The sequence below is a fragment of the Mirounga leonina genome, unplaced genomic scaffold (genome assembly GCF_011800145.1).
Source record: "Mirounga leonina isolate KUSES-001 unplaced genomic scaffold, KU_Mleo_1.0 Mir_172, whole genome shotgun sequence".
NCBI lineage: Eukaryota > Metazoa > Chordata > Mammalia > Carnivora > Phocidae > Mirounga > Mirounga leonina.
The window spans coordinates 2,815,016-2,838,734 of record NW_023270442.1 but is presented as its reverse complement, the minus strand read 5'-3'; the positions used below and the strand labels follow the sequence as shown (position 1 = coordinate 2,838,734).

General features: G+C 36.0%; 1 protein-coding gene and 1 non-coding gene across 2 annotated transcripts in view; one reads left to right on the top strand and one right to left on the bottom strand.

Annotated features, from left to right (window-relative positions):
• The window catches only part of NCAM2 (neural cell adhesion molecule 2), a 517,151-nt gene that overhangs the window by 331,846 nt on the left and 161,586 nt on the right, over positions 1 to 23,719 (bottom strand). The gene's annotated exons all lie outside the window — the stretch shown is intronic.
• LOC118018917 lies at positions 10,923 to 11,037 on the top strand. Its single transcript, XR_004681511.1, has one exon. It is a non-coding gene; the product is annotated as a U5 spliceosomal RNA (small nuclear RNA).

The window sequence follows — 23,719 nt, the reverse complement described above, 5'->3', positions numbered from 1 at the left end:
TCAACTACTACATATTTACAGAAAAACTATATAGTTGTGTTCTGTAAAAGACAATACGATTTTAGAACCTAAAAGTAATTTTCCTTCTATCAGCACATTCCCTTATTGCATTGAAATTCAACACTAGGGAATAACATGTAGGAAAGGCATACAGAACTGAGTTTGTATCTTTATAAAATGTAATTCAATCAATCTTTTTTTTCTAATGTGAAAATGTATAGTTGTATCAGTGAGCTAGGTTTGAGATTATATATAGCTTGTTTTCAAGAAAACTGAAGCTGAAGTACCCATGAACAGAGGAGGACATAAAAAAGAAAAATGTCACTTTCACAGAGTTGACATTATTGCAGAATACCACAACATTCTTTTAAAACACACATGTGCATACACCCACCACACACTTCTAAGAAAGATCATATTGATAGCTTTGTAAGAGAATGTTCCTGAACTTCCCACAGCTTTGCTATAGTTTGAGGGCGAAGACATCAATGCAATGTATGTATTGCTCTATATGACCTTCTTCCTACTTCCTAGGATGATGGCTTACTATATGGTATCGCTCTGTTTGTGATATTGTTTTAGAGTGTTTTATCACAAGCTACCATAAGTATGTTAACCTTTTGTGAAACAAGGCAAAGAGCAAGTAAATGAATGAGAACAACTCGTCTTTAAGCACTCAAAATCTACAAGATATTTCAATATAGCAAGCAATTAATTACCATTTGTTGAATAAATAAATTGTATTTACTCATCGTCATGGGAAAGAAAACCTATTTTATTTCCCCGTCTAGGTCTCAATCCATAAACTCTTTTGAAGAAATTGCATGTGGCAAGAGTGATACTGTAGAGCTTTGAGGTCTGGACCTTAGAGTTGCACAGCTTTTGCCAACATTCCTCCCTGGGGCCTAGCCATTCTTCTTTGAGGAAGCCGAAGTAGTGCTGAGAAGTCCATGTGGACGACAAACGAAATCCCTGCCCCCAAACTCCGGCTGATCTCTGCCATGGCAGCAGTACAAGAGTCAGGCCATTTTGAACCTTGTAGGTGCCCCATTTGATGATGAAAGAGAATTCCCAAAGAGCCGACAACATCATGAGGAATAATAAATTGCTTTTTTTTCAAACCAACTATGAATTCGGGTCTGTTTTGGTTACACACCAGTAGATAACTGAAAGAACACAGGAGTGGTCCCTCTGTGGCAGATACCACATTGCTTCCAGGAACAGCTCTGAAACTCACATTTACAGTGGCATTTAGCCCATAATGTCCTATGTCTGCACAAAGTTGACTGTAAAACAATTACATATCTCATATAGTTTTGATTTGTATTTCCTTGATGATAGGTGATGATGAGATAACACTTCGCACCTGTCAGAATGGCTAACAACAACAACACAAGAAACAACAGATGCTGGAGAGGATGTGGAGAAGGGGGAACCCTCTTGCACTGTTGGTGGGAATGTGAACTGGTGCAGCCACTTTGGAAAACAGTATGGAGTTTCCTCAAAAAGTTAAAAATAGAACAACCCTGCCCCCCTGCAATTGCACTATTAGGTATTTAACCAAAAATATGAAAGTGCTGATTTGGAGGGGCATATGTACCCCAGTGTTTATAGCATCACTATCAACAAAAGCCAAATTATAGAAAGAGCCCAATGTCCATCAAGTGATGAATATATATATATCTCCACACAATGGAATATTACTCAGCCATCAGAAAGAATGAAATCTTGCCATTTGCAGTGACATGAATGGAGCTAGAGGGTATTATGCTAGAAATAAGTCAGTCAGAGAAAGAAAAATACCATACGATTTCACTCACATGTGGAACTTAAGATATGAAATGAACATAGGAGAAGGAAGAGAAAAAAAGAGAGGGTGGCAAACCATAAGAGACTCTTAAAGATAGAGAACAAACTGAGGGTTGCTGGAGGGGAGGTGGATGGGGATGGGCTAAATGGGTGATGGGTATTAGGAGGGCACTTGCTGTGATGAGCACTGGGTGTTGTATGTAAGTGATGAATCACTAAATTCTACTCCTGAAACCAATATTACACTAGATGTTAACTCATTAGAATTTAAATAAAAACTTGAAACATGAAAAAAAATTAAAAAATAAAACAATTACATATTCCTCATGGAAATGACACATGTAATAACCAGAGATATTTTATTTCTATCATGAAGTAAATATACTTTCTAGTTTGAATAAAACTGCCCAGATCCACCATAATAAGCCAAAAGTACGAAGATGGCTTTTTGACAAATGTCACACTAAAAGAAGACAACAGCTGTTGGAATTAATTATAGTTAACACCCATATCAGTTTGGGAGAATGTCATTTTAAACTTGATGAGAATTTCTCATTAGTATTTTTACAGTAAAAAAAAAATAATTTCTTAAGGCAAAACAGTTTGTGAAGGGAGAAAAAGAGGAAATCAGTCTGTCAGGTATATATGATTTTGTACTGCTTTCAAATATACAGTTGGAGAAATACATCAAGCAAACCATCAGAAAACATTAATTTAATAAAGCAATCAGCAGCTATAATTAGTGCACTTTCCCAGTAGTTTTTAAGACACAAAAGCTCTAAAGTGCTTTAGAAGGAAAAAAAAATTCAAACCTTAATTTCATGAAAACATTCTAGGAACTAACTCAGAGGCAGCGCTGAAAAGTACTTATCAGGATATGAGTGAGACCGTCAAGACGGAGCATGTTCAGATATTATGGTCCCTCACCTCTGAATCTGCCCTCACCAATTCTAAGACAACTAGTAAACATTTGTAAGGTATACCTGACCTTTGTGACAAATTTTTGCCCAGCTCTATGGCAATATCTGATGCTGGTCTGCAGCCAAAATGTATGCTTTTCAAGTGAGACCCCTAAGAATAAGAAGGCCATTTCATAGGTAGGGACAATAGGTAATCCTCAAATTTTATTTTTAAATATTAAAAATGTATTATTTGAAACAACATAATCACAATACTATTATTTTAAGATAATTTCTACCAGTGTTAAATAATTATATAAGACCAGATTAAGAGTATAAACGAAATGATTACATAATACAATGGAGGTGAAGACAGATTATAAATCATAACTCACTTTAAAAATGTCTGTTTGGAAATCCTAGAGTATGAGATCAGAAGTATGTCTAATTCATCTCTTTAAATCCCAGTGATAGGTTTGTAGTATGGACTCAAAATACAGTATTTTGTATTAACATTCTTTCTTAGAAAATGTCTGTCTTACTGACAAAACTTCAGAAAATTGAAGTTTTTTGAACTGAATGAACAGTTTAGATAAGAATTGAAAATTGTAGAGGGAATAACAGAGAAATCAGAAATTAACTGAGTAAATCTACATCTTTAAATTAAAATGAAAAGAAAGCAGTGCTCACTATGTTTAATGTTTGCCATAAGCTCAACTAGTACATGCTGCCTCCCTCTCTCCATCTCTCCATCCTCCCCCCACCTCCTCACTGTCTTGGTCTCTGTCTTTCTTTCAGAAAAGGTAAATCAGGGGCACTAGCCAAATTCAGGATTATAACTGTTCTGTCAGAAATGAAAATGAAGATGGAATAATGCATCCAGATTGGTTGCTTTGGTGAGAAAAATTTTTTGTGAATTAGCATTATAAGAAGAAAATAGCAATAATATGCCTTTTATTAAGTAATTCATTTGCTAATATCCTTATTACTATTATCCTTATTATCTTAAATCAGATACAAAAGGCTGATTTTCAACTTAAGTTATTAACTTCAAAATAATGATGTTAAAATTGGTAGTTACTTAATTCCTATCTATTGCTACTCAAAACAGAATTATAAACATGTGTAAAATGTTTTCCCAAAGTATATGTCAGGCATTATAAAGAAAAATACTCCTCTTTTTATATTATAAACTTACCTATCAGTAATATTATCCCAGGGCAAAAGCAGTGATGATCAGTATGACAAGGAAGATGGAGTACAGTTCATTTCATTGAGGGGAAAATGTCGCATTCATTGTTGGAAGGAAGGAAGGGAGTAAAGGAAGGAGGGAGAGAGGGAGGAAGAAAAGGCCAGAGAGAGAGAGAGAGAGAAAGAGAGGCATATATGTTAATATATTAGGTTATATTAATATATGTTATACCAAATAAGTTTTTCACAAAAGTTTAAGTAATGCATGATTTCCTTTCATTTTATTGACTTCAAATATATATATGATAAATAATTTTGATAGAACATGATATAAAAGCAGCTACATAATTCACTATTATTATTATTATTTGTTCCTCATGTGAAATGATAAGCATTTCAAAAGTATTTGGTAATCTTAATTAATAAATATTTCTACAACTGTCCAAGATAACCCTATGAAGAGTATTATAGTAAGTTTCTAGATACTCTATAAAGTCATTCACAAACATTATGAATAAACACAAATTTTGAGTCAGAGATATATTATAGATTAAACCTTTAAACTATAAAGAACATAATTAGAAAGTAGTCACAGGAATACAAAGGAAAAACAGATGAAGCTTAACATTAACTTATTTGTAGGAAATAAGTCACTAACACCAAATTGGTAAATATAGGCTCTGCACAACATGGTCTTCCTCTAAGTTTCTGAAGAAAAAGAAAGAAAGAAAAGAAAGAAAGAAAAGAAAGAAAGAAAAGAAAGAAAAGAAAGAAAGAAAAGAAAGAAAGAAAAGAAAGAAAGAAAAGAAAGAAAAGAAAGAAAGAAAGAAAGAAAGAAAGAAAGAAAGAAAGAAAGAGAAAAAGAAAAGAGAAAGGAAAGAAAGGAAGAAAGAAAGAAAGAAAGAGAAGAGAAGAGAAAAGAAAAAGAAAAAAGGAAAGCAAGGAAAAAAAAGTTGTTTGGCAGATGACTTTCATAAGAGCTCCTATAATATATCCATTCTGTCTCTCCCTCTCCTTCTCCTTGTCTATCCCCCTCCCTCTCTCTCTCTTCCTCTCTGTCAGTGTGGTTGGCATTGTCTTATGAAAATACATTAAAGTTGTGCCAATAATATAAATAGAACTAGTCTAGATAAATAGACATTGATACTTAATATGGCTTAGATATTCCTATTTAAATGAACTTTTTGGTTGTAATAGAGAATGATGTTGGGAAGATTTTAATTTCTAAGGTTTGTTATGGGTTTCTTGTTTGTTTTTCTTTTTTAACATTACATCAACAAACAGCTCTATAATCCTGAGCAATAAATAACTAGTACAACAATTATCTAGTACAGTTAAATGTTGATTCCGTAAAGAAAAAATATATCACATAATCTACTTGCTTTAACAAAACCGTGGTTTACTACAATTTTATGATTGTGTATAAAAGCTGGAAAATAAAGTATATATTTTCATTTGCAAAAGAATTTATCACAAAAGCTATAAATATATATTTAATACATAAAATTTCAAATATTCTTCATGGAAAATGAAATTCTGAAAAATACATTTTAAAATATTTTTTTCAAATTTTAAAAATATTTTACATAAAAGCTATCTCCACTATGTTCTTATTTTCTTCCTCTAAATAAGTTTACTTACATTTTGATCATGTTTTAATTTTCTAATGTTAAAAACAAGACAACAGGCGGGGCGCCTAGGTGGCTCAGTCGTTAAGCGTCTGCCTTCGGCTCAGGTCATGATCCCAGGCTCCTGGGATCGAGCCCCGCATCAGGCTCCCTGCTCTGCAGGGAGCCTGCTTCTCCCTCTCCCACGGCCCCCGCTTTGTTCCCTCTCTCACTGTGTCTCTCTCTGTCAAATAAATAAATAAAATCTTTAAAAAAAAAAAAAAAACAGGCTCAAAAGGGAGTCACTTTTTTTTTTTTAAGATTTTATTTATTTATTTGAGAGAGAGAGAATGAGAGACAGAGAGCACGAGAGGGAAGAGGGTCAGAGGGAGAAGCAGACCCCCGCTGAGCAGGGAGCCCGATGTGGGACTCGATCCCGGGACTCCAGGACCACGACCTGAGCCGAAGGCAGTCGCTTAACCAACTGAGCCACCCAGGCGCCCCAAAAGGGAGTCACTTATGCTAAAGCTCCACATCACCAAATCAAGCCTTAATTCCAGTTTCAGCTCTCCCAGAAATGGAATCTTAAACCAGTCAGTAATCTCCTAATCAGAGGTAGTTAGGTAATCTGCCTGATAGACCCCTGCCATCCCCTAAAGGAAAGTTCCCTTGCAATAACCAACCTGCTTTTTTTGCCTTGTATAACTTCCTTGTTCCCATTCCCTTCTGCCTATAAAAGTCTTTCATGTTCTATAGCACTTTCTATCTGCTAGATTGGACGCCACCCAATTCGAATCAATTTTTGCTCAGATAAACTCTTAAAATTTTTCATATGCCTCAGTTTATCTTTTAACAGTTCTGGTATCAGAAAGGGGAACTGAAAAAGACCCCTGAAGGCTCCCAGGAGCACTGAGCAACCAGGCTTAGGTACCTGTGAACTTTCCTGCTGTGTCTTAAGGATGTGGGTTAAGTTCCTCTCATATCTACCTCTGTACCTTTTGCATTATGTGCTTTCAGATTTTATCTGAGAGCATTTCTTTTTCCAGACTGGGCCCAGAAATCAGTCAGGATCAGACTGGGTCTGACTTAGAAACTAGACTGGGTCCAGCGTGAGGCCAGAGGGGAATAAATTTTTGTTTAAAGGTTGAACAAGCGGGTTAACCTTACTAAAGATAACCTTGAATTACAGTGGCCACAGTGGAGACTTTTAACCCATATAACCTCACCCATTTATGAGGTGGCTAGAGAAAAAGGAGTCTCAGCCAAGTACTCACCATAAAGGGTAGAGGAAATACTATTTTTCTTCCTCTACAGTTTCTTGTGACCAGGATAAGATCCACTGGGACACCCCACTCACTCCACAACCTATAGATGGGATTCTAGAAAAACTAGCAGAAGCTGGCAAAGATTGAGAATTGTTGCCAAAGCCAGCTCTCCCAAGTCTAACCAGTGCCTGGTCAAGAGAGGAAGGTAATATTTCACATTGTCCCTTTCTTCCCAAATTCAGATTGACAGGCAAAACAACAATGATACCAGAAATCCCCCCCCCAAAAATTGTAAGAATTAGATCTTTGAATTATGACTTATGGATTTGCTTTCAGGTATCCATATGCTGTTGATCATTTCTCTCCCAGGAATAACTACTGCCTTTTTGTTTGTCCCATTTTGTATCCTGAGAACTTGGCAGACAAACCATTAGGTTGGTGCCCCCCAAAATATGGCACAGTACATCTGGTCCTGTGGAAATGTTGGAGACCTCTGACATCAAGGTAGACTGCTGCCTCCCAAGATGTTGAATCAAGAATGTTTTATTCTATTCTTCCTTCACTCTCTGAACACCCTTCTCCTGATTCTTACATCATGAAGGTCTTTATGATTCTTTTGGACACTTTTTGCCTTTCTCTGGCCTGGAAAGATAATGCCATTGTTCACAAGTCTCAGGCCATTGCAAAGGAGGGCAATCCAACCTCTACTCCACTGCCATATTTGCCATTTTGATGGTGATCCTGTAGTTTCTGCTGTCACAAACTTCTCTCTGATTTCTAATGCCTCAGTTCTTCTGGAACAAACCCCTCTCTACTGTGTCAAACTCGATAATCCTGGGGTCCATTTCCCATTCTCTAGTTAACAACCCCCAACCTGGGGAGCCTTGAGTCAAGAGTCTATACAAAGAAAGGGACAAAAGGCCAGGGTAACCAGAATAAAACCACCTGTGGTCTACAGATCCTTAAATTCTACTGGCCTCCATGGCTATCACCTTCCCTGTCCCAAGCCAGGAATTACCAGGAGGCAGTCATGATTCAAAATCCACTTCCTTTGGCAGATTCCTACTCTCCTGGCAAGAATAAGTATGACTGAGACTCTGATCAGGAATCTCTTCTTAACTCTTGAAGATTTTGCAGAATCTGCTGTGAAAACAATAGTGGCTCATCAAAAATCCCTAAACTCTCTGACCAAATCTGTTTTTGATAACAGGATAGCCCTTGATTATCTTTTAGCTAAGTAAGGAGCTGTTTGTGCTATGGCCAACACCCTTGCTGCACTTGAATTAACACTTCTGGGGAAGTTGAAATCTAGTTATGTAAGATTACTGAATAAACAAGTTGGCTTAAAAAAGTGACTCCTTGAACGGGGTCTTCATTAGACTGTGATTGGTTTGGGTTTCGAGGATCAAGGCTCCCAAGTGCACTCCAGACACTGGGAATTATCCTGCTTATAATAATCATAATAGTCTCCCTGGTATACTGTATTCTCTCAAAATCTTTAAATGCATGTTCATAGCCCCCTAACCTCCAAGCAAATGATCTCCCTATGATTAGAATACCAGGACAGGAATGAAGAGTATGAGTGAGTTAAGACTGTGAACCCCACATCATGACCAGGGAATACCACACAGAGATCCAGCAAAAACTGTGAAAACTTCAGAACAGTATATGGGAGTAGCACTAATACCTTACATTTTTTATCACATCTCCCAGTTTAAGCTGAGAGGCTGATCAAAAAGGAAACTGTCAAAATTAAGACAACAAACCCAAAATGAGTCACTTATGCAAAGTCTTGTGTCACCAAACTAAGACTTAATTATAGTTTATTATAGTTTTAGCTCTCCCAGAAGTGGAATCTTAAACCAGTCAATCAGGAATCACTTCATTAGCACTAGTTAAATAATCTGCCTGATAGGTCCCTCCCATCCCCCCAAAATAAGTAACTTTGCAATAACCAACCTGCTTTTTTGCCTATAAAATTCCCTCACTTTGTATAGCTCTTAAGAGCTCCTTTTATTTGCTAGATTGGATGCTGCCCAATTCAAATTGATTTTGTTCAAATACACTCTTAAAAATTTCAATGTGACTCAGTTTATCTTTTAACACTATATTACATTATCAAAATGTATCATGCCTAATTACATTTTCATAGAAAAATTCTAAATTCAATATGTTTCTAAAAACCAGATTGATATGCATCATGATTTTATTAGAAAATCAAATCAGCAAATGGATGTGAAAAACAGATGACTGCTAATGAAATTCAATTATGATTATCCATCACCCTTAGAAGGATATCTCAATTATATATAGATTTTTGAAATGACACTCCTGTTTCTCAATATTTATGGTTATAGAACTTTCTGTGAATTATTCTGATAACTTTTAGTCAAATAAACTGGAAATGGCACTGAAGTCATCAATACAAAATGACAAATGACTGAGAAAAGGTAACAGTAATACAAATGGTCCGTTTTTTCAAAATCAAGTAATTCACAGGTGTTATCTCTTGACTGAGAAAACTTGGTTTTTCAGAATCATTTCACAACTACCTCAATGTTCTTTTTTTAGAATACCATGTAATGCTTGAACATGCTTCATGTTTCTGAAATTTAAGGAGAGTTAATTTTCAGATATTTGTTTTTAACCAGTTTCTACAGAGAATTAGTCCTCTAGGAGATAAGGGGGGGAGGAGTTAAATTAGTTGTTTTGACTATTAGATGGAAATGTTGGGCTATTTCATTGTAGGAATCAAACAAAAAATAATTAGAGGGCGCCTGGGGGGCTCAGTTGCTTAAATGTCTGACTCTTGATTTTGGCTCAGGTCATGATCTCAGGGTCCTAAGATTGAGCCCCGGGTAGGGCTTCGCACTCAGCAGGGAGTCCGGTTGAGATTCTCTCTCTCCCCCTGCCCCTCCCCCACTCACAAACGCGCGCTCTCTCTCTCTCAAAACAAATAAATCTTAAAAAAATAATAATAATTAGGATACCTACCACAGCCTATGTCCATTTATCACTAATAAAAATTAACACTTGATTTTATTTCACAACCCCTTCTTCCTCTGACCTTCCTTCTCTAAGCGCACTGGTACTATTCTTAGCTAAAACACTGAGTCATCTTTTAATAGTTTTCTCTTAGTCCCAACAACTAAGCCCTTAGCAGGTCTCACATGCCCTTATCACGACTTCCAATATTATATCATATATATATATATATTACATTTCTCCACTTATCACTTTTGCTGCTACCCCTCTGGTTTTCCAAGTCTGCCATCTTCCCACCTGCCCACTGGACTACTGCATTTGCATCTCCCAGTTTGTATTCGTGCTCTTCCCCCATATATTCTCTCTGTGTTACTTAAACTCATTTTCTGAAAATAGAAACCAAAGTTTGTTATTTTTCTGCTTTAAGGAACCCAATGGCTTTCCACTTTGAAAAGTAAAAAAGGAAAACAAAAGAAAAAATCCAAATTCTTACTATGATTGCAAGGACCTATTTAATTTTTCCATAAAGTGTTTCACTATGTTCCATAAATAATTTTCTTTTACATTCCATATTAAGTCCTTTCTTGATATAGGGCATTGTCATATAGGAATTCCCACTCCCTAGCATGCTCTTATCTCAGATTTTCATATGACTAATTCAGATCACAATTAATTTTTAGGCCTCAGTTCAAGACTATTCCCTCATCTAGTCTTTTCCTGGCCTCTTTATTTAAAGATGGCCCTCCTCTCTCTCACATTACTGTTTTATTTATTTCACACCATCCTTCTCCATTTATAATTACGGATCCATTTTGCTTATCTGTCTCCTAGCTAAACTATTCTCTTGCTAAAGTCAGTGATCCTATGTTTTCACTAAGTACCTTGCAGAATTCCTTACATTGAATAGGCACAAAATAAATATTTGTTGAATGAATTAAATTTTAAAATGAAATTCATGCTTATTGCCTTCCAGAAATATAGATTTTTTGGGAAGTTCATTATTACTCAAACAGGGCTAGTCGTGTGGCAGAAATGATGTCCATCTTCATCTGTCCCTAGATGTCTCAATAAAGAGTTACCTGATTAAATGTAGACACCCATAAAACTTTCAGATAAACCCTGATTTTTTTTTTAAAGTATAAGTGTGTACTAAATATTACATGGGGATACTCCGGTTTCTCTTCAAAACGCATAAATCTTTCGCCTTTTACTAAATAATACATGGGAGATACTTATACTGAGAAATTACACATTATCTGAAATTCAAATTTAAGTAGGCATTCTGGATCTGCATTTGCCTCATCAGGCAATTCTACCACTAAACATATTGTAAATAGGGGGGGTGAATGGCCCATTCTTTAAGGAAACGTTTTGTTTAAACCTCTAAGTTTCAAAATTACAGGTCAACTCTAGGTCTTATGACTTTTAAAGGCTATAAATATGCTACTTATGATCTAAGCTTGCTAGAGAGTATGACTGTGAACAGGTCTCTGCTAATTTTTATCAGAAATCTGATTGATAAAAGGTGATAATGATGGCAGATACTTTGAAAGTATCAGGAATATTTATCTATCTAAGCATACAACTCATTATTCTAAGGATGTAGTAAAATACAGGATTTAATACCCCAGAATATTAGTGTATTCATGTGAAATTGTCTAGGCCTCTTAACAAAATTGGTTTCATGGCATTGCCTTTGGAGTTAAGCTCTTGACTTACTCCAAGAAAACCTAAAGAAACAACTAAGTAAAGCCAACTTAGCATGTTTCATAGTGATATTCTTCAGGTCATTCTCTACTACATTTGTCATTGTTCACTAAATGCCTTATGTTTTACTTCACTGCCATAGTGCACATCTAAGTGGAGATCAGGCTCAATGTCACTGACAACCTTGGAAATTGAAGAAAAAAATTGTATTAATATGTCTCTAAGCAAGTCTGTGTTACTCTGATATACAATGACTCTAAAATATAGTACTATATATAACTCTTCATTACACTGTCATACTTAATTCCATTGAGGTTCATCCGCTTTCTTTCCAATGAAGAGCAAAAACTTAACACCTGAATACAAATAGTTCCTTTCTGAGATATATTTCAATATCAACAGAGAAATTTTCTTGTATGTTCATAAATAAAAATACAAAATGCCATCATTTTATAATTCATTTGTACAACTCTTGGGTACCCTCCTGGCTCTAGGCATTATGTTATATTAATTATTTACATTACTCTGCACTATCAAATCCCCATGCAAGAAAGCAAAGTGAAGATACATTTTACACTGTAACCATTAGTCAAGTCCACTATTACTGAGTCTCATAAATAATATTACAAGGTAAAAATTGAAAGCAGCAGAAGATCAAGTAGGAGAAGTGAATTAAACAAATATATTTATCTTTGCTGTTTATTTCTTCTTTATAAAATATACATTTAGAAAACATGAGATATATATGAAAAGTGATTTATATATCTGTAAATTTTATGAAAAATCTCAGCCAATAGCATGTTTGATACAGTTTATGTCTTCACTTTTCAGTTAGATAAATATTTTAAATATCATATATTCACCTGCTAAAGTATTAATGAATTGCCTGAAGCTCTAGGTGAAATTGATGGTGCTATTTAGTTAGTGAGAGGAAACACTATACCCACTTAAATGTTGAAGCACTTTTAAACCAATGCAGTTGCTTCTCCCATGTGATTATGTCAAACCTTATAAATGGCAACCAACTGATTATATATTTATATGTGACCTCAACTCTGCGATATGCAATGTGTATGTAAAGTATATACTAAGAAGCCATTATTTTAATGTGTCTTTCTACAGGACAATTTTCCACAGTTATAGGTAGAATATATATATGTATATATATGTATATGTATATATAGAATATATATATACACACACACACATATATATATCTTTAGGAAAATTTCTCCTAAATATTAAATTTAGATCAAAATGGCATAAATGTATCAAAGAAGAAAATGATTTTATTATTGGGTGATTTGTAAGACATCACAAACTGTTATGATATTCTTAAATAAAGGTGTTGTCTGAAGAATTTTTTTTTTAAATTTAGCCTGAGGCTCCAGATGTGAAAATCTGTTATTTTTTCCTCCTAATTTACCAGACTGATAACTTTGTCATTATTCTGTCAGAAAAACAATTGGAAACAAATGCAAGCTTGCTAAAAAAGTTTAAATAGGACATGAGACTAGGAAAAAAAAAAAGATCATCTATATTTAGTAAGGCAAATATATAAATATGTGGAAAAGTCACATTCCGTCTGGGCTATGCTGATTTATTAAGGTTACTGGGGAATAAAAGACAGAAAAAGTGATTCATCTGCTTACAATGATTAGGCTTTTTAAAAATATAAGAAGAAGTTCTTGCAGTATGGAAATATAAATAGAATATAAACCTGCTACTACGCTAATTGGTACAATTCCATTTACTCTAGCTACCAAAACAATATTCTGCTGATTTAATATCAACCTTTCTGTCCGTCCACTTTAGCATTCTCAGTTAAAATAGTCTGTTATTCAATCAACTGTACTCCACAATCTTTAAGCTACAGAATATATTTCTGAGATAGTTTTTTTGTTTGTTTGTTTCTCTTTACCCAACAATCTTCTCAAATGGCTACTGACCTAGAAAACGGAAGAATGAAATATTTTCTTTAAAACTCACTGCTTTTGCATTTCCAGTCAGTGACAGTCAAGAGGAAGGTGGGAGACAAGATCATAAAATAGCTACAAGGCATACTCTGGAACCAAGACCATGGTCATCTGACTCCCAGCATTCCTTATCTGTGTGATTTCGAGCAATTTATTTTTAGGTCTGGGTGCCTCACAAGTTCCTCAATGCCACTGCAGAGCAAAATATACCCTACAAAACAGGGATATCACAGGATAAAATAGTATTATTTGTGTGATGTCTCATGGAGTGCTCAATACAGTTTAGTTTTTATTCCTAGATCACTATTACTAATGTCTCACTATTTGCAAGGCATTGTAGCCTGGGTATTTGTAATTTGAAATAGTTTCCTAAGAAAACATCCTGTAAGTCTTTGTCTTCCTCCAGCTTAGAATTCTGTTCAAATGGTGATAATCCCATGATCATTACTAAGTGTGGTTTCTTGGCCAATGTTTAATGCATGGCAATTAATCACACCAGAAGCTGAAAGTGTCACATTATAAAGGTATTACCACACCCTTGTCTAATTGACCGTGTAATCTATTACAATATCAAAATTTAAAGCTGAAGATGTGTCCAAGGGTCTTTAAAATAAAAGGAAGAAGTTCGACACTGGTCACCTAAGACTTCTTTTAATAAAAAATCTTTATTTTAGAGTAGTCCTAGGTTCACAGCAAAGTTGAGTGGAGGGCGCCTGGGTGGCTCAGTTGGTTAAGCGACTGCCTTCGGCTCAGGTCATGATCCTGAAGTCCCAGGATCGAGTCCCATGTCGGGCTCCCTGCTCGGTGGGGAATCTGCTTCTCCCTCTGACCCTTTCCCCTCTCATGCTCTCTCTCACTCTCTCGGTCTCAAATAAATAAATAAAATCTTTAAAAAAAAAAAAAAGTTGAGTGGAAAGTATGGAAAGTTCCCATACACCCTCTGTTCTCACACACACACACACAAAACCTCCTGCAATGTCAACATCCTCTAGCGCAGTGGTAGATTTATACCAATGAACCTACATTGATACATCCCCACCTGAAGTCCATAGTTTATATTATAGTTCACTCCTGATATCTGGCAAATGTATAAGGATATGTATCCACCATTGTAGGTGTATACAAAATAGTTTTACTGCCCCCAAATCCTCTGTGCTCTGCCTATCCATCCCTCTCTCTGCCCCAACACCCGGCAAACACTGATCCTTTTATTGTCTCCAAGGTTTTACTTTTTTCAGCATATCATATGGTTGGAAAATGTGGTATGCAGCCTTTTCAGATTGCTTCTTTCACTTAGTAATATGCATTTAAGTTCCCACCATGTGTTTTCATGGCTTGATAGCTCATTTATTTTTAGCACTGAATAATATTCCATTGTCTGAGTGTACCAAAGTTTACTAATCCATTCACCTACTGAAGGACATTTACTTGCTTCCAAGTTCTGACAATTAAGAATAGAGCTGCTACAAAAATCCAGGTGCAGGTTTCTGTGGTAAACAGAGGTTTTCAAATCATGTGGATAAGTATCAAGGAGTGTGATTGCTGAATCATACGGCAAGATGGTTTAGTTTTGCAAGAAACTGCCAAACTGCTGTCCTTCAAAGTGCTCGTAACATTTTGCATTCCACCAGCAATGTATGAGAACCCCTTTTCCTCCACATCCTCACCAGGATTTGGTTTTGTCAGTATTTTGGATATTGGCTATTTTAATAGTTTTAATAGGTTTGTAGGAGCATTTCACTGTTTTAAGTGACATGAGAGGTTGAACATCTTTTCATATACTTACTTGCCATCGTATATCATCTTTGGTGAGGTTTCTGTTCATGCCTTTTGCCCATTTATTAATTCCATTGTCTGTTTTCTTACTGTTGAGTTTTAAGAATTCTTTGTATATTCTGGTTAACAATCTTTTGTCAATTGTGTCTTCTGAAGATATTTTCTCCCAGTCTGTGGCCTGTCTTCTCATTTTCTTACAGTGTCTTCTGTATTTTTTTTTCTTTTTTTAGTTTTAATGATGTCTAGCTTAATTCTTCCTTTCATGGATAATGCCTTGCCTAATGATAGTGTTGTGTCTAAAAAGTTACCATACCCAAAGTTATGTAGGCTTTCTTTTATTTTATCTTCTAGGATTTTTACAGTTTTGCATTTTAAATTTGAAATTTAATCTATGATCCATTTTGAGTTAATTTTTTGAAGGGTGTAAAGTCTGTGTCTAGATTTTTTTTTTCCCATGTTGATGTCTGGTTGTTCTACCGTTTGTGAAAAAAGCTGTATTTGTTTCATGGTATTGTCTTTGCTCCTGTGTCAAAGAACAGTTGACTCTACTTATACAGACCTATTTGTTGCCCCTCTATTCTGTTCCACTGATGTATTTGTCTATTATGTCATCAATACTACAGTGTCTTGATTGCAGCTCTTTGGTAAGTCTTAGAAGTTGAGTTGTGTCAGTCCTCTCACATTATTCTTCTTCAATATTGAGTTGGATATTCCAGGTTTTTTTCCTCACCATATAAGCTTTAGAATCTATCTGTTGATATTCATCAAATAGCTTGCTGGGATTTTGACTGAGATTTCACTGGATCTACAGATCAAGTTGAGAAGAACTGACATCTTGACAAGATTGAGTCTTACGATCCATGAACATAGAATATATTTCCATTTATTTAGTTCTTCTTTGATATCTTTCATCAGAGTTCTCTTGTTTTCCTCATATAGACTTTGTACAAATTTTATTAGATTTATAGCTAAGTATTTTTTGGTACTATTGTAAATGGTAATGTGTTTTTAATTTCAAATGCCACTTGTTCATTGCTGATACATAAAGCACTTTTTGTACTTTAATTTTGTATCCTGTGATCTTGCTATTACCACTTATTAGTTTTAAGAGGCTTTTTTCATAAGTTCTTTCAGATTTTTTATGTAGATAACCATGTAACCTGAGACCAAAGTTTTGCTTCTTTCTTCCTAAACTATATGCCTCTTACTTCTTTTTTGTTGTTGTTGTCTTATTGCATTAGATAGGACTTCTGGTACAATTTCAAAAATCAGTGGTGAGAAGCGGTATCCTTGCCTCTTTCCTGATCTTGGTGGGAAAGGTTCAAGTTTCTCACTCTTTAGTATGGTGTTAGTTAAACGGTTTTTGTACATGTTTTAAAGAAGTTCCCATCAGGAGCGCCTGAGTGGCTCAGTTGGTTAAGCAACTGCCTTTGGCTCAGGTCATGATCCCAGGGTCCTGGGATGAAGCCCTGCATCGGGCTCCCTGCCCAGTGGGGAGCCTACTTCTCCCTCTCCCTCTGTCTCCTAGCTCATGCTCTCGCTCTCACTATCTCAAATAAGTAAATAAAATCTTTAAGAAAAAAAAAAAAAAGAAGTTCCCCTCTATTATTAGTTTGCAGAGAGATTTTAGCCATGAATGAGTGTTGAATTTTTTCAAACTCTTTTCTGTATCTATTGATATGACCATGTGATTTTTTCTTCATTAGCCTGTAATGGGATGAAATGCATCAACTGATTTTTAAATGTTGAAACAAACTTGAATATCTAGAATAAACTCCATTTGGTCATGGTATATAATTTTGTTTATACATTGTTGGATTCAATTTGCTAACATTTTATTGAAAATATTTGCATCCGTATTAATGAAAGATTTTGGCTTTTTTTTTTCCTTTCTTTCTTTTTTTGTAATGACTTTGTCTGGTTTTAGTAATTCAAGACTAACAAAATAAATTAGGAGGAATTACCTCTGTTTCTATTTTCTGGGAGAGATTGTTGAGAATTGGTATGATTTCTTCTTTCAATGTTTCATAGAATTCACCAGTGAACCCATGTAGACTACTTCTTCCTGTTCTGGAATGTTATTAGTTGTTGTTTTAATGTCTATAATTTGAATTGTCTATCTCTTCTTGTGTGAGTTTTAGCAGATTGTGACTTACAAGGAATTTGTCCATTTCATCTAGATTCTCAAATTTGTAATTATAGAGTTGTTCATAGTATTCTTTTAGTATCCTTTTAATATCCATGACATCTGTAGTTCATAGCCCCTCTTTCACTTCTCCTGATATGAGCAATTTGTGTTTTCTCTTTTTTTCTTTTTCTTAGCCTGCTTAGAAACTTATCAATTTTCCAACCAAAAAGCTTTTGGCTTTGTTGATTATCACTACAGATTTCTTGTTTTCAATTCCATTGGTCTCTGCTCTAATTTTTATTATTGATTTTCTTCTGCTTCCTTTGGATTAATGTGTTCTTTCTTTCTAGTTTTCAAAAGTGGAAACTCATAAGGTTTTTAAGGACAATATGTTGTGATGTGGTATCTTTCTTCTAAATTACTCAAATTAAAAATGAAGATTTACTTGTCATGTGAACGTAAATCCTATCTCCTTGGGATATGTCTTTTCTCCATCTCAAAATCTGTATCTAATCATGAGTAAAGCTTTTTTTTTTTTTTTAAAGATTTTATTTATTTATTTGAGACAGAGAGAATGAGAGACAGAGAGCATGAGAGGGAGGAGGGTCAGAGGGAGAAGCAGACTCCCTGCCGAGCAGGGAGCCCGATGCAGGACTCGATCCCGGGACTCCAGGATCATGACCTGAGCCGAAGGCAGTCGCTTAACCAACTGAGCCACCCAGGCGCCCCATGTGTAAAGCTTTTCGATAATCTGATTATAAAGCATAACAAATTTCAAGAAGAGAGTGAGAGAATGTCATTCTGTCTTAGGTATGACTGGCAGGCCTCTCTGGAAACTGGACAAAAACATTCACTTTAATTCCCACCCACTCATTGGCAAACCTTTCCATACTTTACCCCCCCTGGAAAATTGAAAACCACTTCTACAGAGATTAGTTAGATTAAAAAAAAAGAGAGAGAGAGAGAGAGAACGAGAAAAAAAAATGAAACAACGAAACTAAGAACATTAGTAGGAGGTAAGGCATCAATTAAAGTAGAGTACTTAACAGGTTATGGCAAAGAAAGTGACTATTCCTTACACTGGTAGTGATAAAATTGGATGAAATGGAATATTCTAACTAACCAGAATGATTCTATTCCACCAAAAATATCTTTTATGAAGAGATGTAGTATGGTGAAGGATAAACAGCTGTTTAGAGACCCATGAAGCATGAAGGAAAAGCAACAAAATAGAATATTATTGTATGGATTACAATAACTAGAAACCCAACCAGGCGAAGAAAATTGATATTGTTATTGAAATACATCACAAGAAGAAGCAAATGAGATTTCAGAGAAGAGGATAAAGTTATGATAAACAATGGATGGATTGGCTCCAATGTCATTTTCTCAATGATACCACACTGACCACTCCAGTCAATGTAGTGTTTCTTTTTCATCCTCTACGTGTAATCTCTTGCCTTATTCTACTTTCCCATATTACCTACATCTTTAATATATAATTTGCCTACTTGTTATATTTATTGTGTCTCTCTCAAACAAATGTAAGTAAGCTCAAGAATAAAGGTCAAAGCTTTATATGCCTGATTTTTCACTGATGTATCCTAACCATCTCCATGTGCTCTGGATTTTATCTGCCCAAAATTAACTCAAATTTACCTCTTGTTGCATTGCTCACCATCATCCTACTTAAAACTGCAACCTACTTCCATCCATCATCGTTTCTTCCTCTATCATTACCCAGCACTTACAAGAATGATTTTTTCTGAAAAGTAAATATCATATCATTCTATAATTCCTTACTCTTACAAAAGCTTTAAAAGCCCTGCACAATCTGGCACAGTCTATCTCTTGAATGTTACCTTACCTCATGTTCTCCCTCACTCTTGACTATAGCTACATCCTCATTTAACTTTCTACAAATCTGAATATTCAGAGTTTTATTCTATCTCAGGGACTTTACACCAGTTACTCCTTCATTTGGAATGCCTTCCATTCCATTCCTTCTAAGATTAGCTCCTTTTCATTTTTAGGCTTTGTTTAAATGTCACTCCTTCCTTCTTTGATCAACTTCTCTTAAAGTTGCATCATTGGACTTTGAGAAGGTTATTAACTTCATATCCAAGTTAAACTGACAACTGAGGATACAAATAGTAGCTATCTGGGCAGTAAAGGGTGAGTTCCATAGTCCTGGGTTGTTCAAACTCTACATATTCCAAAGAAAGGCCTATAGCATAATTATGATACCAGATGCCCAAAAGGGTGAAACCATCTGTTTTCCCAAACAATCCCTACTTTTGGAAAGTAACAAGTTCAAAGAAAAATCTATAAATACGAGTTGCAGTGTTCTGGGAGACATTTTGGTCATACAATATGCTGATGATCCAGACCAATCATTGATGACTGAGTGGAATTCTAGTAATGTACTGGTATCTTTTGGCTCCCATTTTTCTGGTTATATCTACTACAAAAGATACCATTTGGGAAGAAATTTCTAAAAACTATTCCCCACTAGGCCATCAGAGTATGAGGTGGTATATAAGTCTTAGCATACTAATCACTATGTAACTATAAACAGTGATGGCTAAATGCTTACAAAGGTCCCTGATTATATGGACAAAATAGGTAACCATATGCCCAACAGGCCACAGTGTGCTGTGCACAAATACTTATCACCTGTGTTTTTTAGGTAGAAATCTATTAAGCTGAATTGTAAAAGACAATGATTTCTAATAGGAATAAAGCAGTAGGCATCACAGAATGCATCCAAAATGCCACAGAGGATGACCCTATCTTAAAAAGACAAGGAGGGCTCAAGCTAAATTATTATTGCCCCCAGCCAGTCTCAGTACAAGCCTGTGACCAAGATAGAGTGACTGGCTTGTCTCCAACTGACTTAGAACCCAGAAATAACCGAATCATGGCCAATTTTAATGATGCTTGTCCATAATATATCTGTTATATGTGCAAGGACTGATTCTGGTGGGAAGGCATAGCAAATACATTTGTAATTCTCACTGGTTTGTTGTGTGATGGCACTATAAATGCTATACTAAAGGTAGATGTTCAGAAAAAATATAATTGCTTTAAAATAAGAGAGCCTAGGACAGGACCAGGCAGGTGAAGTGAGAAGTCAAATTTAATTCAGCAGACTCAGGTTGTTCTAAGCATTCACATTCCAAAGAAAGAAAGAAACTGGATGGTTCTTGGAGGATAATCTTCTAGCTCTTTGAATGATCTGCCTGATAAGAGTGTTTTTGTATGCCTAGGGCCTTTGGCCATGTGGAACCAGTTTGGACAAACTGTGTGATTTACGGTGAATGTTTGTCTTTGCTCTCGGAAGGGGCTAGAGTCTGAGTAGCTATGGGCAATCATGGGGGTACTGCATGCCTATGTGACTGACCTCAACAAAATTTCTACATACCAGTGCTTAGGTGAACTTCCCTAGTTGACAATACTTTGATCATCGCTGGGAGAATTAAATGTGTCCCAGTGTGACTCCACTGGGAAGAGACTCTTTGAAGCTTACACCTGGCTTCTCCTGGACTTTGTCTTATGTACCATTTCCCTTTGCCCATTTCAATCTGTACCTGCTCACTGTAATGAACAGCAACACAAATACCAGAGCTTTTCTGAGCCCTCTGAGTTCTATCTAGTGAATTATCAAAGGTGGTTTAGGGGACAAACACTAACAAGGTTGTAAGAATGAAATACGATAGTGTATGAAGAGTACTTACAACAGCGTCTGGCACATAAGAACCGGATCGTCTTATATTCATTATTACTATCTCAAATATTTCTCTGTTGTTCTCAAGAGAACTCAACACAATCTGTAATCACAATGTTTATCTGAGAATTGTCTGTTCCTGCCATTAGAATATAAACCCCACAGTGGCAGGGGTTTTGTCTGTTTGACTCACCATTTGACCCCTTGACCATCTGACATCTCACACAGTGTCAAGCACAGAGTAAATCACTGAATTAATATTACTTCAATAAGTGAATTAATAAATAAAAACATGACTAAGAAGCAAAAGAACTGTGATAAATTAGCTTTGGAATTAGCTGTAAAGAGTATCATAATGTTTTTATTTAAATATCTCAAGTAAAGTTAAATTGGAAAAGACTTACTTGATTTTATAATACCCCCCAAATTAGAACTAAGAACAGTAAAAAGCAAAAGTGATTTAAATGTAGATTTTGGCTAAATTTTAAAAGAGCACTTTCTGGGGTGTCTGGGTAGCTCAGTCGGTAAAGCATCTAACTCTTGATTTCTATTCAGGTCATGGTCTCAAGGTCATGAGATGGAGTCCCACCTTGATCTCCATGCTGGCTGTGAAGCCTCCTTAGGATTCTCTCTCTCCCTCTCTCTCTGCCTCTCCCTCCCCTGCACTCTTGCTTTTTATCTCCCCCTCTCCCCAAAGGAGCACTTTCTAACTGTGATTTGACCAAAGATGGCTCAGGTAGTCTTCAGGGACTGTGTTTCTCATTAGAGAGGTTCAGGCAAAAACTCTACTTTTTTTTTTTTTTTTTTTTTTAAACAGAGCTATTATAAGGCAAATTCAGTCATTTCATCTGCTTAGATTAACAGCTCTTAAACCTCCTGGCAAGTCTCAGATACTGATTCAAATGACCAAATACTGTTTTCTCTTAAAAGTATTTGCAATCATTCATAAAACTTTAATATTCTTCTTTCTGGATTTTTTTCAATTTCCGATCAAATATAGAAAACCCCACCATAACAAGAATATGCGAAGTCCAAAAATTCTCAGTACTGTAAACTACAGAACCGCAAAACACATGGCTGAACTTACCTCAAGGACCTGATATCTGGGATGCTAGTTTATCCATCTATTTCTGATTGTATTTGGCGCCACCTGGTGGCAAATGTCCCCTCGCGTTTAACTATAATCAGAGGCTTTTCTGGGTACTGGAGTGTTAGCTGAGACTCCCAGCAGACCTGCACTGATGCAGGTAATATTTTCAGTTTTCATTTCACTGCAATAATCCAACCCAGGGATATTGGGTCAGGAGAAAACTGGAGTTATCAAGTCCCTATCTGGTCCCACTGCAATAATTAGGGCGAGAACACAAGACTCTGCGAGCAATGTCAGGCTCATAGCTTAGTCCCACCACTTGCTAAATGTAAAACCTTCCATTCATCTAAATTTGTTTGGCCTTAATTTATGTGTAGAAGAGAAGTAATCATAGTAATTTCTCCATAGGGTTTTTGTAATGATTAAGTAGATAATTCATAGAAGTTTTTACAAGGGTTCCCCGCACTAAAAAAAAAAAAAAAAAAGGTGCTTTCGGTGGTTTTATGTGTTTCCCTTCATGTGGAACAAAAGAGGGTGGAAGCAGACCACTCTGTGTATCAACCTAAGAAATTAAAGAAATTATAGAAAAGAGAAAATTGCCTTTAGAATGTGTTGGCCTATATAAAGGTGGCAAGAAAACATTTTTAAAAAGCTGATTTCTTGCATTAATTTCTTTACAGATGTTATTTATTTATTTGACAGACAGAGAGAGCATGAGCAGGGGGAGGGGCAGGGGGAGAAGGAGAAGCAGGGTCCCCACTGAGCAGGGAGCTCCACAGGAAACTGAATCCCAGGACCCTGAGATCATGACCTGAACTGACTGAGCCCCCCAGGTGCCCCTTGCATTAATTTTTTTTTAAATTATGAGTTAAAATGCCTTCCAAGCATGACCTTCTGTGGGGATAATTTTTCTTCCTGCCTTTTTGAGCCCAAATTCAGCAATTAGATACTTATTGCACACCTATTACACTATTATTTCTTGTTGTTTTGCATGCTTCAAACCACTAGTGATTCAGTAACTGCCCATCCTTTGCCTTATCTAACAAAAATTTTGCCAGGAAGGTGGAAAGGAAGTAAGCAGGGTCTCACTGTGTACTCAGGGCTGCTACCCACATGCCATAGAAACATGGATGCAGGGCGCCTGGGTGGCTCAGTTGGTTAATTGACTGCCTTCGGCTCGGGTCATGATCCTGGAGTCCCGGGATCGAGTCCCGCATCGGGCTCCCTGCTCGGCGGGGAGTCTGCTTCTCCCTCTGACCCTCCTCCCTCTCATGCTCTCTGTCAAATTCTCTCTCTCAAATAAATAAATAAAATCTTAAAAAAAAAAAAAAGAAACATGGATGCAATCAAATATTTGTCCAGCCTAACTCCTGCTGGTTTTTCCAGCCTAACTCTTGCAGGTTTTTCAAGCTGTGATCAAAAATAATACATTTGATTACACACTCACGACTATATCTCTCGGCTGTATTGTGTCTCTCTGATGTAAGAAGAAATTAAGCTAAAAATACGTGAGAATGTTGGGTTTGCAGAATGTGTGTGCATAAGAGAGAGAGACAGAG